At 46.7% G+C, this 23,023-nt stretch overlaps 1 protein-coding gene across 1 annotated transcript in view; it reads left to right on the top strand.

The window, feature by feature from the left end:
* LURAP1 (leucine rich adaptor protein 1) overlaps positions 1 to 23,023 on the top strand; it is a 99,543-nt gene that overhangs the window by 1,926 nt on the left and 74,594 nt on the right. The window lies entirely within an intron of this gene.

Here is a 23,023-nt window from a genome sequence, read left to right as displayed (position 1 = left end):
AAATCCATTTTCTGTAGCAAACATCTCTTTTATGAAGACCCTCCTTCAACACTGTGGTCTATTGATTTTATTTCGGCATATATATGTGTAACCGGTTACAGCTGACATCCGGTACCCTTTGATCCCCAGTGACATCTCGTGGGTGACCCTTAGCCCCTCAATAGTTTCCGGCTTGCTGCTGGGGTCTGGGCAAGGTATGCTGTGGAAACAACAGAAAATAAGCATAGCTTTTTGAAGTACCTTCTTTCTGTTCCTTTTGCCTTTTTGTGAACCCCGTGACTGAGGGTAGCAAGGTCAGTGCGAGGGGTACCATGGGGCAAGTCAGTGCCACTCCTAGTTGGAGCTAATGTCCTCATCTTCTTAATATGATATACTTGTTGTCTGTTACGATTTCCGCGATAGTCTTCAATATTTAGCCTTCTGGAGACATGTCCTGCAGAAATGGACATAGTACCTTCAAAGGGGCTTTTCCAGTCACCTGTGGGGTGATCACACCTTCTTTTATTGTGGTGTTTGTACCTCGCACAATATCTTCTTGGTTCTTCATGTACCCTTGCTGCACCATTTGGTAAACTCTGAATTTAATGAATGAAAAAACCCAATGCCCTTCTCATTTATGATGGCCTCTGAGGTTGGTCTAACCCAGGGGACTCCAGCCTTTTCTGTAGTAAGAGCTACGTTTGCTCAAGCAAAGTCCTTGCGAACTACTAGAAACTTTTAGCACTGTAAAATAGTAATCACATATGTTAACATTATACTATGGGTACCATAAGCAGGATTATCAGTAGCGATCACACAAGAATTTCAGGCACAATTAACAGCAGACATACCAGAAAAAATCCCATCAGTATTAAATGACTCCACCTAACTAATGAAATGTCAGCCAAAGCATGAAGTGTCCCCTTGCGGAAAGGACTACCGCAATATGTCTCTCATTCAGTTATCAACTTTAAATGTGTATTCTGGCTTTGAGTGACGACAGATGGCCACGTTACAGAGCCCTTAGCCCGACACAGTCTTATTATGACATCCGGTCATAATAAGACTGTTTTGCCAGCCTACTACTCTACATGTCTTGAAGTGAGCAGTGCCACATTCTTTAATATGCACAGACCCTCTCAAAGTGGTACTGGGATCTATCTCAGCTCTGAGAGCTACTTTGAGGGTTCTAGTGAGCTACCAGTAGCTCCCGAGCTACTCGTTGGCTTCCCCTGGTCTAACCTGAGGTATATGTCTCTGCTATTTAAGACCTAAGTCTGAGGCCTCCAAGGAAGATGATGTTGGTATTGTAGATGACCCCAGGGAAAGGATAACACAACTTTAGCAATAAGTACCCCCAAGTAAGCATGATTTTCGTGTCTAATGTCAGCTTATCGTTTTGATATAACTTCCTCTTCTTTAAACATCAGCTTCTCGTTTTAGGAAATAATCTATTTTTCCATTTTACATTAGGCTTGTCATTATTTGAAAATGTCATAATTTCGCATTCAAATTCTTGCTTTCTATTTTTAGAACACCGAATATGCGTTTTACATTTTCATCACGATCCACATGAAACGATTGGCAGCTTCTAATGTCTCCTCATCCCCATTGAATGCCAGGGATGACTACTATATATCGGGGATGACCAACACATGCTAGGGATGCTTAGCCACGTGACAGGGATACTCTCCGGATGATAGGACTGGCTAGGGGTGCTTAGCACGTGCCAGGGATGCTCACCAGATTATATGACTGGCTTGGGATACTAAACACGTGTCACGGATTCTCTCCAGATGATAGGACTGGCCAGACTATGGCAGAGGCGGCCACCATATTGCCAGAGTTGTCCACTCGGGGTTGGCAAATCCATGTGGTTACTCAAGAATTGCAAACACATGCAAATGTTGGTTTATCACAATGTCAGGGATGCCCACATAATGCAACCGATGGCCACAATGTTATAGGGCCCTGGTGCAAACCCAGTGCTGATTTGCAAGGCTTCTCCCTCTAACCTGAGCCCCAGGCAGACTCTGCCTCCCCATAGCCCAAAGGGAGATGCCTGTGCTAAGGTCTGAGGCGAAGGGGGCAGAACAGGTGGTGTTTGATAAACTGATCGCACTTAATCTGGCGCAGGCCTCACCGCCTTCCACCATTGCATGATCATCTATTGAACGGGAGCGTTAGAACCCTTTGAGCCTGCGGCTAATGCTGATGAAGCAGATGTTCAACATCCTCACTGTAGTCAGGGCTACGAGACTTTTGTGGCTGTGGCGTTTTTCGCATAATAATGAATTTGGCATGTATGCCACATAATCCATCATCTGCTGCATTATCTGCAAATTGTAACCAAAAAAATGGATCAAAAGTTACTTAACGTGTGTCAGCATGTGCCCCGTGTAGTGGAAAGCCCTTCGTAAAGGTTGACTCGTTATCTTTCAACTGCCTATTGCTGTATTTGGGTGTCAAATTAGTGGTTCCAGGGTAGTGGCAGGGTGACATTTTTGACCAGGTAGTGTGACTATGTGTGAAAAAGACAAAATAATGAAGTAATACCACCACAAAGTGTGCAACATTTTGCCGCCTAATTTCCTCTTTCTTGCTGCATAATTTAGCCACCCCTAGTTCTTGCCTGCCACATAATTCCAGTGCCCCTGACTATAGGTAAAAGTGCTACCCCTGGCTTGAGGACACAATGTGCACGTGAATAGCTCCACCTCTCCTCCTTCCACACAGGCACATCCTGCATGTGAGTGCCAGTAGGTGAGCTGGTGGAGAGGACACAGCTCGGACCCCCGGTTTACTGGACCGCTGTGGTCATACACTGCTGTAGGTGAACCTCTCCATATATTACAGACTAAAGATAGAAAATAGGGAGGGCACTTCCATCTCTCTGTGGCCTGTGCTTCCCCCAGGGCCAGGTGCTGTTTGTGTAATGAAGCACTTGCTCATGACTAGGAACCAAATCAACATCACTCTCATAAATTGTACATGGTGGCAGGTGAGCCCACACCGGCCCGCACATCACTTTGGTGCTCCATTTTGCAGAATGTTGTATCGACCCTTGGTCGGTGCAGGGACCCTCCTGATTTCCCAAGGCAATAACACTTCGCTCCAAAATTCCTCCTCACCGGCTTACTTATTTGCATCCTATTGACTTGAGTTTCCAAACGTCAACTGCTAAACAGAGAAGTTGGGGTACTCTTTGAGCCACACCAAGCTATCCAAGACCTTCTTATGAGCCTACCATGGAGATGCCAGTGATTAATGGCCGCTGGAAGTTAGGGCCCTGATGAACACCATACAAGGGGAGTATATGAGTATCTGTCCTGGACTGTTTTTTGAGTTCACCCTCCCCTTCCACCCCCCTTAAAAGCAGGCACACTCTCTGAGAGTACTGGAGTCCGCTGAAAAGGGTGTTGCCTTGCTGCTTGCACTAAAATCAGCTTGTTATCACCAAAAGGTAATTTAGGTTATGTGTATATGTTAAATGCACTATCACTAGGGATGGGCAATAAATTCAGCTCTGCCATCGGCAGTCGCAGAGTGTTAGTTATGCTGCGTTATGCATCCAATGGGGATTTTCAGCCTAATTCCGCACTCCGCCGTGCTGCAGAGTTTGTTTTGCATGCGACTCGCCAACTGTAAGTTGCTTACAGTTACAGTTGGCGAGTGAGAATTGGCATCCCCTAGTGTAATTTTTGGGCGCTAAGAGGGCACTCTGCAAGATTTTGCCAACGCCGAAGAATGGCCATCTTACTCTGTGAAATACCCTGGAGTGAAACTCTGCGAGTTCCACCCACCCCTGACTATCACCCACCAGGGTATCCTGGTGCTGAGTAGGTGTGTGCGCCTAGACCGGCTTATGATAGGTTAGTTAATTGAAAAGCAAGGTCTTCTGACTCTTGCGGAGTTCAGGAAGAGAGGAGGAGGCTCTGATGTGGAGTAGGAGGCTGGTGCACACTTTAGGAGCGATGTAAGCGAAAGCCCATCCTCCTGATCAGGTTCTGTGTGATCAGGGCATGTGTGCGAGTCCTGTGGACAGGAGGTGTCTTGCTGGTTGGTGGAAGGAGTTGTGACTGTGCAGGTAGGTGGGGCCTAAGTTGTGTATGGTCTTGAATTTGTATGAGGAGTTTTAAATTAGTGTGTTTATGTATCGAGAGGCAGTCGAGCAACCTGTGAGGTGGTGTGATTTGAGGTCTGTATGGGAGGTTGAGGATGAGTCTGGCTACCAAGTTCTGGATGGTTGTCTCTTTGAAGTCCAGGGCTTGGGGAACGATTGGACACCTCTTTAGATGTGTTGCCACTGTGTTGTGATCTCCGGTTTGTGGAGAAGTTTTGTGAGTTGCTAAAGTTCTGCCTGCTGAAAGAAAGACCTGCACCCAAAAACTACTTTCTGTGTATGTGACCGGAGGTGCTACACCAGAAATCTAACAAAAAATCCGCAATCCTTGGATTAAGGAAACCTTTGTGGGTGGCCTTAAAAGTTTTCTTCGCATCATCGCACACATAAATACAAGAGAACTGGCAATGACATTGTTAAAACAAGCAAGTCCCCTTTGTTGGACAAAATCTTAAACCTTAATGGTATTACCTCTGGATATGTGTAGCCCTCTAATTGAGGGTGCTAAAAGAGTGGGTTCTTACTAATTGTTTAGCTGTCCTACAGATGACAATGAAAAGTGGAATTTACATTCATAATTTCCAGATCCTGGTTCACGATGCAGAATTTGCAGAATTTTCCATCTGCTCATTCTGCGTACTCCTGTGTAAAATATGTGAGGATTGCGGATTTTCTCCACCCACGCATTGTTTTAAAGGAGGGAGTATGGGCGCTCCAAACAAATGACCTGGTGACCACTGACAACATGCTGAACATCCACAAAGCCCCAAATTTGCATTTACAGACATTTCCAACGTCGTTTCCAATCCTATTTCTAGTCATAGTTTACTACCAAAAAAAGTAAAGGAATGAGTGCTGAGCGCTTCATTTCTGAGGTAAATTTTAGCCGGGTCTTACCTTAAGGTCTCCAAAGCTGTAACCTCGAAACTACCTTGTAATCTGTGCAAATCTCATAAAAATAGGCTGTTTCAGTTAGTAGTGTAGCCCTAAGGAAAGCAATGGAAATGGACCCCCTGTTTTTGGCAGCAAAAAACAGCCATCTTGAGTACACTGGGTCCCTCACAGCCGTGGACCCAGAGCCACCGCACCGCTACAGCATTGACAACTGCACCACTGACCTTATCCCCACCAGTCATTCTCCTTTGCAAGATCTGCTCTCCTCTTCCCCCATGCATACCATCCTTATGGATCCAGGCCCATGCATACCCTACAGCCCCCCACTCCTGGCTCCGCTGCCTCTGTTGTCTACCTGTAGAATGCGCCCACGTTCTGTGGCTTGATAAACATCCAGGTTGTGCACGTCTGCGGGTAGAAAACTTTGTTTTGGCTAAAAACGGAAATTTCCAAATTTGCATCTCTTTGCGGCGAGGGTTTTTCCTTTGCCCCTACATAGTCTTACCGCCATGTGATCTTCTTTAGTTATGGGATTCTTAGACGGAACAAGCCAGTTGCCCTTAACAGGGTCAGTAAATGTCACAAAACTCAAAAGTGGAAGTTGGCCTTTTTACAGATGATCTTTGCACTTAATCATGGGTCCAAAAGGACAAATGTGATAGTAAATCTGATCTGGCATCTACCCCAGAAATCTTTGTATACCTAACCAGTTTTGTGATGTAAGAGGAGTAAGATAATTCTGGTGCTCATTGCAATTGCTTGAGAGATCTGTATGTAGTCTAGTCGCAGCTCTGACTCATCTTAAAATCGATTACACGGTTAATGTGGCTGCTGCAAAGCACAGCAGTAGGGGGCAGGTTACATATTTGTATTTTGTGGCAGTAGCTCAATTGATTATTGACTCTGCTGGAGAAACCCTGGTGTGATGCAAGTGCCTGTCCTCTTAACATACCTTAAAAGTTATGAACAAGGCTCGTAATGTTCCATTTTTACTAATATTTTACAGATTCAATCTGTCTTTATGTTTAAATATGGACAATACAGAAAATGGGTTATCTTTCGGACAATTCTCACTACTGTCAATCAGATATGGAAGGTTAACAGCGGTGCAGATGGACAGGGGAGCTAAGAGTCCCTAATGAAGCTTAAATCACTGCAGCAGTGAAGCTGTCCCATAGTGCAAATGATTTCAGATGACTGCATTGTACTGTAAATGGCAACAACTCATTGGACATTCAAACATGAGTAATCATCTTTTGGTTATATCGACGCGATAATATACCCAGTGCAGCTCATTTTTTACACCAAGCACAAAAAACATGGATAAATACAGGTAAAATGAGCAAAAAATAAATATAGATAAACAGGGACGGAAATGTAAAAAAAAAAATACCACAAAGTCGAGAGCCTTATTTATGAATTAGCATTAAGGAAGACACACAAACAGCAACAAATACGTTTTGAGCCTGTTTTTTCAGTGTTTCATTATTTCAAACTTGCTAAAAATGGTTGTTTTGGACAGTTATAAATGCGAATTAGTGAGTGCTCAGTAAATTGTTAGCTGACATTCGTATAGTGCCGGCATAACTCTTATATAAAGCTTTAAAAACTCAAAACCTGCCCCCAAATCATAGTTTGTCTCTTCAGTACCTGTGAAGTGACAAGCTGATTGTCTTTGTTTCTGGGCATTAAAACGGTAAAGCTCCATATGGCAGAGTGCCCCCGAGGCCTCCCACGTGAAACCACATCATCTTTAGTCATTAAATATTAGTTTTTTGGGTTAGGGGTCGTATTTTATTTACAACACATACATCAGCCATCAACCACAACATTTTACACAGTAACCCCCCTCATATTTACAGGATACTTTACATTTTGTCAGATACCTAGCCTTAACAGAGTATGCTAGTACATCCATTGTCCTATCATTAACTAAAGTCCGTTCATGCATATCCAAAATCATTGACTACAAATGAGTTAATGACTGCTTCTTAAGTTGACACCGCGGGCCTTGTTCCTCCGCAAGGCTAGAAGGCCCTGGGGTAGGCCCTCCATAGTGGAGCATCCTACCCTCTCCCCAAATACTCCTGGGTGTACTTCCTTGTGCAGGGAGTCCGACTGTCCACCAGCATGCCTACCTCGGGTGCTCGCTCCACCCTCAGGCTCCACCCCGCCAAGGGCCAGTGCTAGCTTCAAGACCTGTGCGCATGCGCTGGTATGTGGCCCTAGGGACCAGATGCCAGTAACCGCTCGCAACCCCCTGCGCCCCAGGATGTCATCTTCAATTTCCAGCCAGCACCTATTGGAGCATCCCATTACCTTGCCGCCCTGCTCCGGTAAGAAAAAAAAAGCTACCTAATTGTCCCCCCAATTAGGATCTCATGCAGTCACAGGCCAGCATAGTAGACCGACTATCTGGCCTCCCTCTCCTGCAGTCGCTCCCCTACCGAGGGCGGTGGATGAACCAAGGCAGGAAATTTTCCAGCACCATATCATTCCCAGCCTGCAAAAGATGCAATCCCCCTGAATGTAGCCATGTGGAATGACAGTCAACCTAGGCGGTCTGAACAACTTGGTGCCCTTGTTATTTATTCTCTTCACCGAGTCATTGAGGGCCTTGACTGAAAGGCCACCCCTCCACTGAAATCGGAGGATGATGTTCGACCAGGTGAGCACTGCCTCTGGAAATTTCTTGGCCAACCAACCAACTTCTGAGACCACTAACTCAAAAATCTGTTACCGACCCAGGAGAACCAAGTCATTGCATCCTAGATGCAAAATTATGACGCCTGGAGGCAGACACCCTTGTGGTAGTATTGAGTCCAACACCAGCACCAGCTGAGGGAGGCGCAGCCCACCACAACCATGGAAAGATAAGCGGTATCCAGTCTGTAATGCGCATGACGCAAAGGCACTCCTTACATACAGATCACCTGCTTGTCGCACATAAGAGTGTCTGATGACCAAAACATCCGTGCCCCCACAGCTCCTGGGTGTACTGGAACCCTTGGGACCTCCAAAAGACTGCATCCACCACCTAAAGGAGAAAGATGTGAGAGGCAGAGCACTCACAGCATATGCAGTCACACACCTCTTGTAGCAATCAGAGGACCACCTGCCAATCTTCCTAACTGCTGAACCTGAAAGCCCCATTGGTACTGCCACCGGGGTAGCCCCAATCCTAAATGAGTGAGTATTGAACTCAGAGGCACCAAAACCCTCCGCAAACAGAGCGCGCTTGAGTATTTGTGAAAATTGGTACTGGGTCAGTGGCGTGCCACCTGTATGCACCTACACCGGGCCCCCTATCCCATGGGGGTGCTGTGCTAAGAAGACCTTCAAATTATAAACAGGACAGCACATGTTACCCTGAGCCCTTTGCAATAGAACATGGTCACCCTTCCCCTCTTGATCCATCTTAGAACAAGGAATATTGATCACCAAGGCCCTCGTCCCCTCCAACCAATGAAGGTCCATCAGCTGTAATCCCTCTGCAACATCTATCTTGCTTCTGGCCACCAACTCGCTAAGTCTGAGGGCCCCATAAAAAGCCAAGGTAAAAGCCACCCTAAATAAGGCGCTTTTCCCCAGGGAAGGTAGATTTATCCCCAAGAGTCCCCAAGATAGACCCCAGCTTTACCGCATCTACAGGGCATCTAGGATCCAGTCTAGTCCCCTGGAGTTGCTGCAAACCCTTGAGAGGCCTCATTACCAAGAAAGATTTTGTCCCGTTAGGCACCCCCATAGTTGAGCAAAGAAAGAAATGGCAGCGGTGTTGCGCCTAGTGCACGTGACCAACTTCCCCTCCGCCCTCAGAGCCTCCAAAAATGCCATAACTGATGATGCATCAGACCAACCAGACAACCCTTCATGCACAAAGAATTCAGAATAGGCTGTGAAAGCCCCTTCATAAGCCCTCCTGGTATTGGGTGCTCGACTGGCTGCTACGAGGTCTGGTAATCTTGGGCACCAAACCGCCACAGATGCTCCAGGAAGGGCATTGGGAATTCCTCTGCTTCTGGGTGATGGAACGGGAAAACCTGCATTTTAAAAGGGGACAGGGCATCAGCGCCATTATTCAAGACACCAGGTACATGCATCATTCTAAACATTACATTCAAACGCAGACACGGCACTACGATTTCTTTCAAAAGTCTCGGGATCATTTTGCACCTGGCTGCTTGTTGATTTTTGCACTCCACAACTGCTATATTGTCTGACCAGAAAATCACAGACTGGTTGTGGAATTGCTCAGGCCAGACTGACAACGACAGGACATGAGAATCTGGAATAGTTCCAGAAAAACAATATTAGCTACTGGACTAGACTGAACCCATTCAGTGGGCCATCGCTGCGCACACCAAGCCACACCAAATATGGCACCAAAACCTTCACTGCTTGCTGCATCTCTAAAGAGACCTAGGTCTTCATTGGACCTGGGCGGACTCGGCCACACTACTGTCCAATTAAAATAATGCAGGAATGACTCCCAAATCCTCATATCCTGCTTGACCTCGCTGGAGAACCTGGTGTGGTGATGCTGCACCTTCAACCCTGACATGGCTTGAGCAATGGACTGAAAAACATTTTTGTCCCATGGGGATGGTCTGCACAGCTAAAATGAGTTGTCCAACAAGGCATTGCAACTGATGGAGTGTGACTTTCCTCGCCCTCAGAAATACCTGTAAGGCCTGCAAGAAAGTGATGACCTTGCCCATTGGAAGCCTGGACACCCCCACCACGTAATCTAATTCGATACCTAAGAACTCAGTCATGGTTGAGGGACCTACTGTCTTGCCCTGTGCTAGTGGGGTGCCAAATTCACCCCTCGGCCTTTGAAAGACCCCCAAAGCTTCTGCACACCGCTCTGAGCCAGAGGGACAGAGAATTAGAAAATCTTCTAGGTAGTAAAGCACACATTGGTGATCACGTTGTGATTTGTGTCTGAAGACCCACTCCAGAAATATGCTAAATTTCTCAAACTAGGAGCAAGACACTGAGAAGCCCATTGGCATACACTTATCAAAGTAGTAAGCCCCTTAAAACTGAAAACCCAGGAGATGGAAGTTGGGTGGACAGGTAGCAGCCTAAAGGTGGATTCAGTATCAGATTTTGCCATCAGAGCCCCAGGCCATTATCTAAATTGTCTGATTCAGGGACACATACCTAACTGAGCACAGTGCCCCTTCAATAGCTTAATTCGCAGATTGGTGTTTTGGCGCCAGCGGGTTATGGATTAATCTGAACTCCCCTGGATCTTTCTTAGGAACTACAATTAGAGGAGAACAGGCCAAACCCTGCATGGGGACTATGTCAAAGGGGCCCGCTATGTGACCCAAGTTTAGCTCCTTGAGGATCTTAGCTATAGCCACCTCAGGTTGGATCACAAAGATAGCTGGTTCTTACAATGGCGTGAGCCTACATAGTCGTGAGTCGGGATCCTAAAACTATCCCTAAAGCCTTCATATAATATCTGTGCAGCAGCATGGTTGGAGTAGGTGTTAAGCCAAGGAATCATAGCCAACAAGTTAACCAGGGAGGAAGCCTTGTTGAGAAGGGAACCTGCAATCCTGCTTCTTGCTACCTTTATCTCATGGTTTTTTTCAAGCACTTGAATTCAGGATGCGAGGAATGACCACATAAGGAACAGCAATTTTTGAAACAGCAGGTCCCAGGAGGCCGGGAGCATGCATGTCAGTTAAAATCCCAGCAGGCCTCTTTTTTGCGGCACACCAACCCCACCCCCATCCACTCCTGAGGTAGCTTCTGTCCTTGCCCAAAAGAGCTGACCCCCAAACCCCTGCTGTCGGTTCATGTATCACAGCCATGTGATTACATCAATCTGGTCCCACCCTCGGGTAGGCATATTGGCCTTGATCCTTCTAAATTGTTTATCGTAATCCTTCCATGCTGTGCCATCATACTCATCATGCCCCCCACAATTCTATTCTGATAACAAGCCAGCTGAGCTCCCATATCATTGAAATGTTCCTCTGGATGGCTTGATATGTCAAGAAAGCCCTCACCCAGTTTACCAATGACCCCTCCACCTTCCTCCTGTGAGGCCAATGGCCACATTCCCCAGAATGTGCACACTCCTTACAACACTTAACCTCCTCTGTTTCATTTGCCAACAAGTAGATCAAAAATATCCATGTAAGCCCCCCTTCCAGATCTTCTCTTTCACCTCAGTTGGCACATGCACTCCTGGGCACGCATGCTCAGAGCAAATATCTCTCAGGCCCTAGGGGGCAAAGAGTGTTTAGTACCTGAATTCACCATTCTCTGGCCAGTAGTAGATGTTATCGTAGCCGCAACTCCCCATAGGCCGGCACCGCTCACTGTAGTGCTTGCTGCCGCAGGCGCTTGAACTGCTGACCGGGCAGTCACCACTGGCACAGGGGCGGCCTGACTTTCAGCTTGGCCAGACAATGTGGGGTATCAGACTTCTTTGCTTCCCACTGAGCCTGGGCCACACATGCTCCCTTGAGGCCCTTGGGCTCCCTATGCAGTGCCTAAATGCAAACCAGGTGCCGAGCCCACTCCATAACATCCTCCTCTCCTTTACCTGCTAGAGGGCCCCCAACTAGGGTGGAAGACAGCATACCCACCTCAGAAAGCCAAGGTAATATGGATGCCAAGTGGCCTAACAAGTCTTAGTGTGCTAAACCCCCAGCAGAGGTAGCCCCTGCAGCCATACCAGAACCACCACCAGTCACCGCCGCCCCTGATACACCTGTGGCAGTGCCCTGAGAGCCCACCTGGTCAATACCACCCAGCACTAGTGCTACTTCCGTGGGCAGAGATGGTGCCACCGAGGGTTCCAATTGGACTACAGTCTGCAAAGGAGGGGCCTCGGACAGAGCCAGTCCGCCTGGTGGCACCCCTACACTACCAGTGACCTGAGTCGGAATGGTCTGACCAGATTTTGCCTGCCTCTTTGCTCCAGCTCCCCACTGCGATTAGATCATCATGCCTCCACTGCCCCAGGGAAGAGTGCTGAAAGAAAGGCCATCAGAATTTCCTTGTGTTCTCTCTTTTTTTCTGTTTTCTCTTCTTTAGGCTTTAACTTGTGGCAGGCAGGATTAGAGAGCACTCTCCGCTTGCACTGTGCATTTGGGGACACAACAGCAGCTCTGCATTTGGGGACACAACAGTAGCCCAGCGTGCCTTACTCGGAGCCCCGCGGGTTTCAGCCTTGATCTCCTGACCTGAGTTGTGCTATGTGGTGACTCGGGAGGGGGCCCTGGTGCTGCAGGTGAGGGGCCTGTTTTGGGACAGATTGTGAGGGTGTTTTTTGTCCCAGTTTTTCTTGCGCAGTGGGGCCCATTAATGGCAGGCGTCCAAGAGTTAATCCACGCTCATCGGTTAAATAAATGAAGAAATATACTGGACATAACTATACTTTGTCACAGAATGCATAAGTAAATACGCATACCTAAAAGATTAGCAGAAAAAGTAAGTACGTGTAAATACAGACGGAAATGTTAAAAAAATAAACACCATGAAACCGGAAGCCGTTCTGTAAGCTACGTCCTGTGTTTCCACTGGATCACAGCACTGCACCTCCAGGTAAGCCTGGTCCTCTCGGATTCTCATTGCACGCGAGATAGACCTGCGTGGGGTGAAGGACAGGTTGGTTGGGCGAGGACAGGAACAACAGCTTAAAAAACGTCACAGGGGACAGCGAAATGGATACCAGAGCAGGTGGGAGGCAGATGCATAAACTGTCAGTATGCGAACATGCGGGGCAGCTCGTCTCTAAAAGACCCTGGAAATCAGCGCTGTCTCGCAACAAATGTTCTCGATTTGGACACGAAAGCAGACTTAATTGCAAATGTTGGCTACCCACAAACAGCTGTGCTCTTTGACTCCGTCCCTCTGCTGTTTCTGGGGCGTGTGCACGAGGTGAGGTTTCCCAGTTGACTACCAGCCTCAAGGTCAAAAAACTTAAGTCACCCAGAGCTAAAACAAAACAGCAGAAATCACCTATATCTGCAGTGGCATGGCAAGAATATCAGGGGCCCTACGGCGGGAAAGGAAAATGGGCCCTCATGGTTGCGCACCGGTCGGTTGGTCACAGACAGCCATTATCAGAGGGGCTGTGGGCCCCTCACACCTCAGGACCCGGCGCACTGCACCTGCTGCGCTAATGATTGGTAGGCCACTCGTGTCTGTATTATTATCACTTCTGATACTCAGGCGTTCATTAAAAGCCATTGCAAAGTTTGATGCAGCAATTACTTGGGCACCTACAGCGAGGGCTGTGATAATTAGCATGCCGTTACCACTGACTTGTAAGGAGGGCCTTTCCCTAATCCTCTAAAGGAGGGTGTCCATCGCAGATCCGGATCCATGCCATATTCTCGGGACTCCACTTCAAATAACTTTATAATTTACATCATTTTGATCATATATTGGGTCCCCTTTTTCAGGTTTACGACAATCCTGACTAAATATACACTGATTGTTGATGGGCCTATATCTATTCAAGGTATAATGTTTACATCGGCTCCTTTGTTGTGCTGCATACATTTAAATATAGATGAGATGATTGATCTCCTATGCATGTGAATGTGCTACTTGAAAAAACATTGTACCTTTCCTGTCACTGTTTTGCTTATCCTTTTATGTACCGTTAGTACTGTATTCTTATATGATAGTATCTGAATGACAATCATTATTTGTTTCATTTTGAAAAAATAATAAAGAATTGAGATACAAAAAGTTAACTAGATATACCAGTGGTTCCCAACCTGGGGTCCGCGAAGCCTCCTCAGGGGGTGCGTGACTGCTTAGAAAATCAAATAATATTAACAGATTAGGTCTCCAACTTTCAATAATGACTCAGTAGGGGGTCCCTGAATTTCAATAAAGACTCGATAGGGGACCCCGGGTTCCAGTCATGATAAAGTGGGGGTCCAGAGATGTCAAAAGGTTGGGAACCACTGAGATATACAATGAATCTAAATCGACTCATTTACATTGTGGCTTTCCAGAAAATCTGACATGGATCTTGCACCCCTTGTCTACATCGAACATCCTTGTTCCATGCTCATTTGCTGGGAGGGCAAACACCTTTATCTCTGTGGGAACTCCCTTTCCCTTTGAGTACCACTTCATCACATTCCGTCTCTCTCCAACTGGGTGTGAAAGCTAGAGAGAGACTGGGAGCTGACAAGAAGCTACACCATTCTAGCTCCCTTGATGCAGAAGACTCTTCCCTGGTTTGCGCTCCGCTCGTGCTTTACCTTGAAAGCATTTTCTCTCGCCCACAAGTGCAGTCACCGCATTTCCGGACTGCATTGCTCCATGCATCACCTGCACCAGAAGCATCAGTCAGCCTGCAGCGCGATACATGCGTTGAAGTGCACAGACCCGACTATGGAAAGCTCTCCCTTTTGTCCATCCATCCGCACTGAGGCCAGCCTTAGCCAGTCAGTTTGTGTATTTCTCAGGCCAGATGTGCCTTGATGCGATTTCGTTCACAGAACTGCGGTATCTTATAATAGTCTTTCAGATAATGCTGCAACTGAACTTTGTGGGTACACCTGTCACGTGCCTCTTGTGACCCGGCAGTTGATTAATTAATATCGTCTTTATTTCAGACCATCTTCACGATCGTTTGGCGGGTTTGTTTCCCCTAGTTACATTTTATAGGACAAACTGATTCAATTTAGAGGACAAACTTTCATATATATTTTGTATAGGGCCATTGGTTTCGCATGCAGTTTTGAAGATGACTTTCCATTTTGGGCCAGGGACAGGCACGGTACTGCAGCGGTATTCCTCTGCATCCGACCAGTTGTCTCTCTTGCTTTCAGTGGTCCTGGTGCATTGAGAACACCTCCGCGGGACGGGGGTTCCTGTGGACTTTAACTCTGCCCCATATGGCCTGTCCACCCTTGACGAGGAAGTGCCACTACTTTGAGTTTATTTGTCGCACCGGAACTGGACGAGCCGTTGTTGGCAGCCAAGGTGTCAAACATGACACGGGGTCACCTGGCGGCCATGTTTGATGTCCGGAGTTGAGAAGGGGCTTTCTCCTGACAGGACCGCAGGGGTCGGTGGCTCGTTTTGCCAGCTGTATGAGCCCTCACAGGAGCTTTGCTTCAGTCTAGCAGTGAACAGGGCCCGTGAAACCACAAGCGCGGACTAACCTGCAAGGCGGCAGAATATTGCCTAGGAACGGAGCGCTGCTTGGATATCCGGGTCTCTTGTTTGCAGCAGCCGGGCAGGTTTACACAGCCGCGCGTTGTGCAAGATGTGGACGCAAGCGCTGCCAGGGGCCTCTGCAGAGCGCTGTTCAGGGAAGGACTGAAGGGGTTCTCTAGAATCAATGACAGATTAGTTCAGGCGCCAGGTTTTAAGGGCCTGTGAAGCATGGGCCCCGCCAATGATCTATGGCAAGTGCCCAAGGGATGGGCCAGCGCCTTTCACGTTGTTTACTGGCTGAACGTGCGCGAGCCTTTGCCACGCGCCTCCCTCCAGAAAGACAGGGTGTGAAAGAGTGATCGGGTTTATACATGGGGGAAGGTGGACTGACAAAGACGCACAGCTGCAATTCAAAGCCACCTTTCTTTTCTCATATTTTTAGTATTCAAGCATTATAACAGACAAGGCAGAACGTTTACTTTAATCCGCGAAAAACTGCCCATTTTAAACGTAACAAACAAGTATTACTCTTGTTTTAACCTCTTAGCTGCTGGGCCTTTTCCCCCCCAGTGCTGAGCCCTTTTTTGGCTATTTGGGGTAGTTCGCGCTTAGGGCTTCATAACTTTTTGTCCACATAAGCTAACCACGCCAAATTTGCGTCCTTTTTTTCCAACATCCTAGGGATTCTAATGGTACCCAGAGTTTGTGGTTTCCCCTGGAGGAGACCAAGAAAATAGCCAAAATACAGTGAAAATTTCGTTTTTTCCAAAAAAATGGGAAAAAAGGGCAGCCGAAGAAGGCTTGTGGTTTTTTCCCTGAAAATGCCATCAACAAAGGGTTTCTGGTGCTGAAATCACTATCTTCCCACCTTTCAGGAACGGGCAGACTTGAATCGGAAAACCACATTTTCCAACACAAATTTGGCATTTTACTGGGACATACCCCATTTTTACTATTTTTGGTGCTTTCAACCTCCTTCCAGTTAGTGACAGGAATGGGTGTGAAACCAATGCTGGATCCCGGAAAGCTAAACATTTCTGAAAACTAGACAAAATTCTGAATTTAGCAAGGGGTCATTTGTGTAGATCCTACAAGGTTTTCCTACAGAAAATAACAGCTGAAATAAAAAAATATTGAAATTGAGCTGAAAACAACAGCCATTTTTCTTTATGTTTTACTCTGTAACTTTTTCCTGCGATGTCAGATTTCTGAAAGCAATATACCGTTTTGTCTGCTGGACTCTTCTGGTTGCGGGGATATAAAGGGCTTATAGGTTCATCAAGAACCCTAGGTACCCAGAGCCAATAAATGAGGTGCACCCTGCAGTTGGTTTTCATTCTATACTGGGTATACAGCAATTAATTTGCTGAAATATCAAGAGTGAAAAAGAGGTATCAAGAAAACCTTTGCATTTCCAAAATGGGATCAAGATAAGGTTTTGAGGAGCAGTGGTTATTTGCACATCTCTGAATTCCGAGGTGCCCATACTAGCATGTGAATTGCAGGGCATTTCTCAAATAGACGTCTTTTTTACACACTCTCTTATATTTGGAAGGAAAAAATGTAGAGAAAGATAAGGGGCAATAACACTTGTTTTGCTATTCTATGTTCCCCCAAGTCTCCCGATAAAAATGATACCTCACTTGTGTGGGTAGGCCTAGAGCCCGCGACAGGAAATGCCCCAAAACACAACGTGGACACATCCCATTTTTTGACAAAATACAGAGCTGTTTTTTGCAAAGTGCCTACCTGTAGATTATGGCCTCTAGCTCAGCCGGCACATAGGCAAACCTACCAAACCTGTACATTTTTGAAAACTAGAGACCTAGGGGAATCCAAGATGGGGTGACTCGCGGGGCTCTGACCAGGTTCTGTTACCCAGAATCCTTTGCAAACCTCAAAAAGTGGCTAAAAAAACATGTTTTCCTCACATTTCGGTGACAGAAAGTTCTGGAATCTGAGAGGAGCCTCAAATTTCCTTCCACCCAGCGTCCCCCCAAGTCTCCCGATAAAAATGATACCTCACTTGTGTGGGTAGGCCTAGCGCCCGCGACAGGAAATGCCCCAAAACACAACGTGGACACATCACAGAAAACAGAGGTGTTTTTTGCAAAGTGCCTACCTGTAGATTTTGGCCTCTAGCTCAGCCGGCACCTAGGGAAAACTACCAAACCTGTACATTTTTGAAAACTAGAGACCTAGGGGAATCCAAGATGGGGTGACTCGCGGGGCTCTGACCAGGTTCTGTTACCCAGAATCCTTTGCAAACCTCAAAAAGTGGCTAAAAAAACAAGTTTTCCTTACATTTCGATGACAGAAAGTTCTGGAATCTGAGAGGAGCCTCAAATTTCCTTCCACCCAGCGTCCCCCCAAGTCTCCCGATAAAAATGATACCTCACTTGTGTGGGTAGGCCTAGCGCCCGCGACAGGAAATGCCCCAAAACACAACGTGGACACATCACAGAAAACAGAGCTGTTTTTTGCAAAGTGCCTACCTGTAGATTATGGCCTCTAGCTCAGCCGGCACATAGGGAAACCTACCAAACCTGTACATTTTTGAAAACTAGAGACCTAGGGGAATCCAAGATGGGGTGACTCGCGGGGCTCTGACCAGGTTCTGTTACCCAGAATCCTTTGCAAACCTCAAAAAGTGGCTAAAAAAACAAGTTTTCCTCACATTTCGATGACAGAAAGTTCTGGAATCTGAGAGGAGCCTCAAATTTCCTTCCACCCAGCGTCCCCCCAAGTCTCCAGATAAAAATGATACCTCACTTGTGTGGGTAGGCCTAGCGCCCGCGACAGGAAATGCCCCAAAACACAACGTGGACACATCACAGAAAACAGAGCTGTTTTTTGCAAAGTGCCTACCTGTAGATTATGGCCTCTAGCTCAGCCGGCACATAGGGAAACCTACCAAACCTGTACATTTTTGAAAACTAGAGACCTAGGGGAATCCAAGATGGGGTGACTCGCGGGGCTCTGACCAGGTTCTGTTACCCAGAATCCTTTGCAAACCTCAAAAAGTGGCTAAAAAAACAAGTTTTCCTCACATTTCGGTGACAGAAAGTTCTGGAATCTGAGAGGAGCCTCAAATTTCCTTCCACCCAGCGTCCCCCCAAGTCTCCCGATAAAAATGATACCTCACTTGTGTGGGTAGGCCTAGCGCCCGCGACAGGAAATGCCCCAAAACACAACGTGGACACATCACAGAAAACAGAGCTGTTTTTTGCAAAGTGCCTACCTGTAGATTTTGGCCTCTAGCTCAGCCGGCACCTAGGGAAACCTACCAAACCTGTACATTTTTGAAAACTAGAGACCTAGGGGAATCCAAGATGGGGTGACTCGCGGGGCTCTGACCAGGTTCTGTTACCCAGAATCCTTTGCAAACCTCAAAAAGTGGCTAAAAAAACAAGTTTTCCTCACATTTCGATGACAGAAAGTTCTGGAATCTAAGAGGAGCCTCAAATTTCCTTCCACCCAGCGTCCCCCCAAGTCTCCCGATAAAAATGATACCTCACTTGTGTGGGTAGGCCTAGCGCCCGCGACAGGAATGGATCACACAAGGGTCAATAGTAGTCCTTGCTTGAGGTCTACTGTTAACCCTGGAGTGATTCATTCCTGAAGCAGGCACTAGGCGCAGGCACACAAGCGGGGTTGTGTTTTTATCAGGACAAGTGGGGAAACACTGGGTGGTAGGAATTTTGAGGATCCCTGCAGATCCCTGGACTTCTGCTCATTGGAATGCAAGGAAAATGTGTTTTTTAAGCACATAATGTAATTTCAAGGGGATTCTGGGTGAAGGAAAACTGGTGAGAGCCATGCAAGTCCTGCACCCTTGGTCTCCCATGGTACTAGTTTGTTAAAGTTAACCCACCACTCACACTGGTTGGTTTTAGCACCTCCAGAAATGATGGTTTTAAAGCATGATTACTTATCAAAGTATCTGAATGTTGAAACCAAGCCTTCTGAAGGTGGGCCATAAAGCCGCGTCCAGGCACCAACCTCTTTATGGTCCATTCACACGCCATTCACGCACAACAAACAACCCTTTCATATCGCCAGCCACGGGCCCAATCCAGTCAATCACTCCACTCACATTAACTTACCGCTGCCAGACAAGGGCCCATCACATTCACACGCCACAGAACGGAATAAGTTTGACTACATTTTACCACCTGTCAAGTAACTGCCTCCTTCTTCCTTAACATTACCAAATGCATGCGTAACAAACCTTTACTAATGACTCCTGTGACAGCCACCTGAGGCTCAGGAAGACATGTTTTTCATGCGCCTTTAGCGCACTCTCTGTGCTAAGTCCAACTCCTTCCAGTTTGTGGATGCAAGTTGGGGGTGTCCGAGTATGCCGTACAAAGCGATTCCTCGAACTGAGTGAGCATATCTACCTTTGAAACTAAGGGAGACATGCTGGGGATTTCTCATGATGTTCCCTAAAGAGAAGGTCATAGGCTATGGAAAAGGGTAGTGTTTGGTACATAGGGGAGTCCATGAGAACGTAGCATATGTCCCAGCCAACATTATGTGCAGTGATGTGACTATAATGCACTTATACAGCAAACTGAACACCTACTAAGTTCTGATGGAGGATGAACATGAAAAGCAGGTCAAACACTGACCTATACAAGTCATTCTCCTTTAGTGCTGGGATGGCACCAATGGGTTTGAATCCATAGGTGTAGATGATGTACATCTGTACTACCTTTACTATCTGCCTTCTACCTGTGCAATAACCCTGTGAAGGCACTCCTACCATAAGCTTTCCTTACCCATCCATGTCTCTGTTCTCATCAGAGTCCTGGCTAATCCTGTATAATAGCCAAGTGAACCTATACTAGTTTGTGGAAGCAAGTTGGGGGCTTCCAAGTATGCCCTACAAAGTGATTTCTCGAACTGAGAGAGCATATCTACCGTTGAAAGTAAGGAAGACATGCAGGTGAAGAAAGGGTACTCCGTGGCAATGTGGCATATGTTCTGTCTACTAGTATATGCAGTAGGGGGAAGAAAATGCATGTTAATTGAACAGAACACCGACCACGCCAAAAGGAAGTCCATGATGAAGTAAAATTCTGTGGCTCCTTGCCTAACGAAGCAGTGGCCCATGGACGTTCGGTATCCATGCACTGCCACTGAAAGGATTACCCAACAGCAGCTCAACCTCAGTCGATTTCCCAGAACTTTGCTTTAGTATGATACAGCGTAAAGCAAGTAGGGATACAGAGGCCTGGTTGTGATGGACACTGGGGACAGTAATACCGACTCTCCTGCCGCTTTCCATGCTTTGAGCACACTTTACAGCGACGACATGGGCGATCCTTTTTGGGTGTTTTAGGTATGCGATCAGCAAAGTGTCGCTCCTGCAGCCTTGCCACATCCTCCAGAACATATGAGGTGGAGGCTGCTGCTTCTTCAGTAACAGCAGTGAGGCTTTCAATTACAGACAACTGGAAGTCAAGGAAAGTCATGAGTCTTCCTGTTGTTGTCTGACGGTAAACAACATACGCATTATATGTTGCCATCTGAATCAGGTGGGTAAACAGTTTCTTGTACCAAGTGCGAGTTTTACGACACGCATTGTATGGTTGAAGAACCTGGTCGTTCTTGTCCACTCCACCCATGTACTTATTGTAATCGAGTATACAGATGGGCTTGTGGACTTCGGCCATCTGACCCCAAACCGTGATGGGAGAAGTGCTCTCATCATGAATTGTAGTGAGCACGTATACATCACGTCTATCTAGGAACTTGACTGCGAGCAGTTCGTTAGAACGCAATGCAGTACTCTGTGATTTCTGGAGCTTCTTGCAAACAAGCTCCCGCGGGAATCTTTTGCGGTTACAACGAACTGTACCGCAGGCCACAGTGCCAGCTTTGTAGAGCTCACTGAACAGCTCTACTCCTGTATAGAAATTGTCCACATAAAGGTTATAACCTTTGTGAAGAAGTGGCTGGACAAGTTCCCATACAATCTTACCTGTGACCCCTAACGCGGGAGGGCAACCTACAGGGTTTAGGGTAGAATCCTTCCCTGTATACACTCTCAGGCTGTACACATAGCCAGTAGAGCTCTCACACAGCATGTACAGCTTTATGCCATAGCGAGCTCTTTTGCTCGCAATGTACTGTCTGAAAAGCAGCCGTCCTTTGTACAGGATCAAGGACTCATCGACTGCTATATTCTTTCCAGGAGTATAGATCTCTGGAAACCTGGCAGACAAATGTTCCACGACAGGCCGAATTTTGAACAACCTGTCATGATCTGGATGGTCCCGGGGCAATGCAGCAGAATTGTCATTGAAATGCAGCATGCGCTGCAGTAGCAAAAAACGATCTCTGCTCATGTATGGTGCGAAGATGGGAGTTACCCAAACCGTGCGAGTCGTCCAGTAGGACTGCAAGGTGGGTTTCTGTACTAACCCCATTTTGAGGGTAAGGCCCAAAAATATCTTCAACTCCGCCAGCGAAGTGGGAGTCCACTGGCGTGCCCTAGAACGGGGCCCTAGAGTGCCTCCGCGCTCCCTCAGAAATTGGTCTGCACGCAAATTTGTTTGCTGCACAACTTTCTGAAGAAAGTCAACATCCAAAAACAGATAGATGTAGTCGACTGGCAAAAAGTTAGCTGTATCGACTTTACATCCAACGTCACCAGTAAAAGGTGGAATTTGGGGCTGAACCAAACAGGGGGGCTGCCAAGAGAGCACTCGTTCTGTGCTTGCGGCAGCAAGCACGTGCTCTCTGGGTTCGGCTAACCCAATGTGGTCCCGCTGCCCAGAATGTGCTTGCGAAGGGACAGCACGGATGTCGTCATTGTCTCCTTCAGACTCACTGGAAGAGGTGTCGTCAGATGGGACTCCGCCGACTGAAAAATCACTCCCAGAATCTGCCCCATTGTCCTCTCCCTCAGATGCTGTCTCAGTGTCTGCTGTCTCAGTCTCTGAGCCTACATCAGAACTGTCCTCCATAACCCGAGCTAGGGCTTGATCAGCAGTCATCCAACGAGACGCCATCTCTGCAACTGGCTAAACTGTCCCTCTAAATTACTATCCTACGTAGAAGGCAGATAGTCACAAAATTGCTTGTTGGTATGTTTGTTGTGTACAACAGGAAATGTCGTCACCTTACCTTCGCTTCTTCTCCAATTCTGCAGATTCTCTGAAAACACTGAAAAAAACAAAAAAAGAATGTATTACTTCACCTTACCACACACCCTGTGCAACAGTCATTTTTGGTGCTCTGCCTCCCATTACCTCCTCTTCTAATTCCCTCAGTACTATCCAGCAAAACTGCCACTACAGAAAAGACATGCATGCATGCATATTGTGTATATATATATATATATATATATATATATATATATATATATATTTATATGTTTAGAAACAAAGTGGTTGAAGGGTTGCTGGGCGGCACACTCCACTGCCGGTGCCCAGTGACAGGGAAGACCAATCTAGAAATTATCTAATGCCGAAAAATTTCACCGCACTCCATGAAGTACAAATAAACGTGTATTTTATTGCAGTCAATAACCACCAACGTGTTTCAACTCACCAAGGAGTCTTGATCACGGTCCTCGTGGAGTGCGGTGAAATTGTTCACCATTATAAAACAACACACACAAGAATAACAAGCATTTACAATGCAATGGGTCTCGCATCTGCTCGAGTTAGAGCTATTAGCGTTATAAACTCCTAACCCAACTTTTCTTAACACATAAATTGATAATTTAAAGTTAAACTCTTTCACATAAGAGAGCCGATTCACAGCGCCATGGCCACCATGAGCATCATGTGAAGAGTTACACAAAAGGAAAAGAAGTTCGCTCGCAGTTAAACGTAACAGCAAAAGTGCAATTAGCCA

The sequence above is a fragment of the Pleurodeles waltl genome, chromosome 4_2, assembly GCF_031143425.1.
Source record: "Pleurodeles waltl isolate 20211129_DDA chromosome 4_2, aPleWal1.hap1.20221129, whole genome shotgun sequence".
NCBI classification, from domain to species: domain Eukaryota; kingdom Metazoa; phylum Chordata; class Amphibia; order Caudata; family Salamandridae; genus Pleurodeles; species Pleurodeles waltl.
This window is presented reverse-complemented; position numbering and strand designations above follow the sequence as displayed.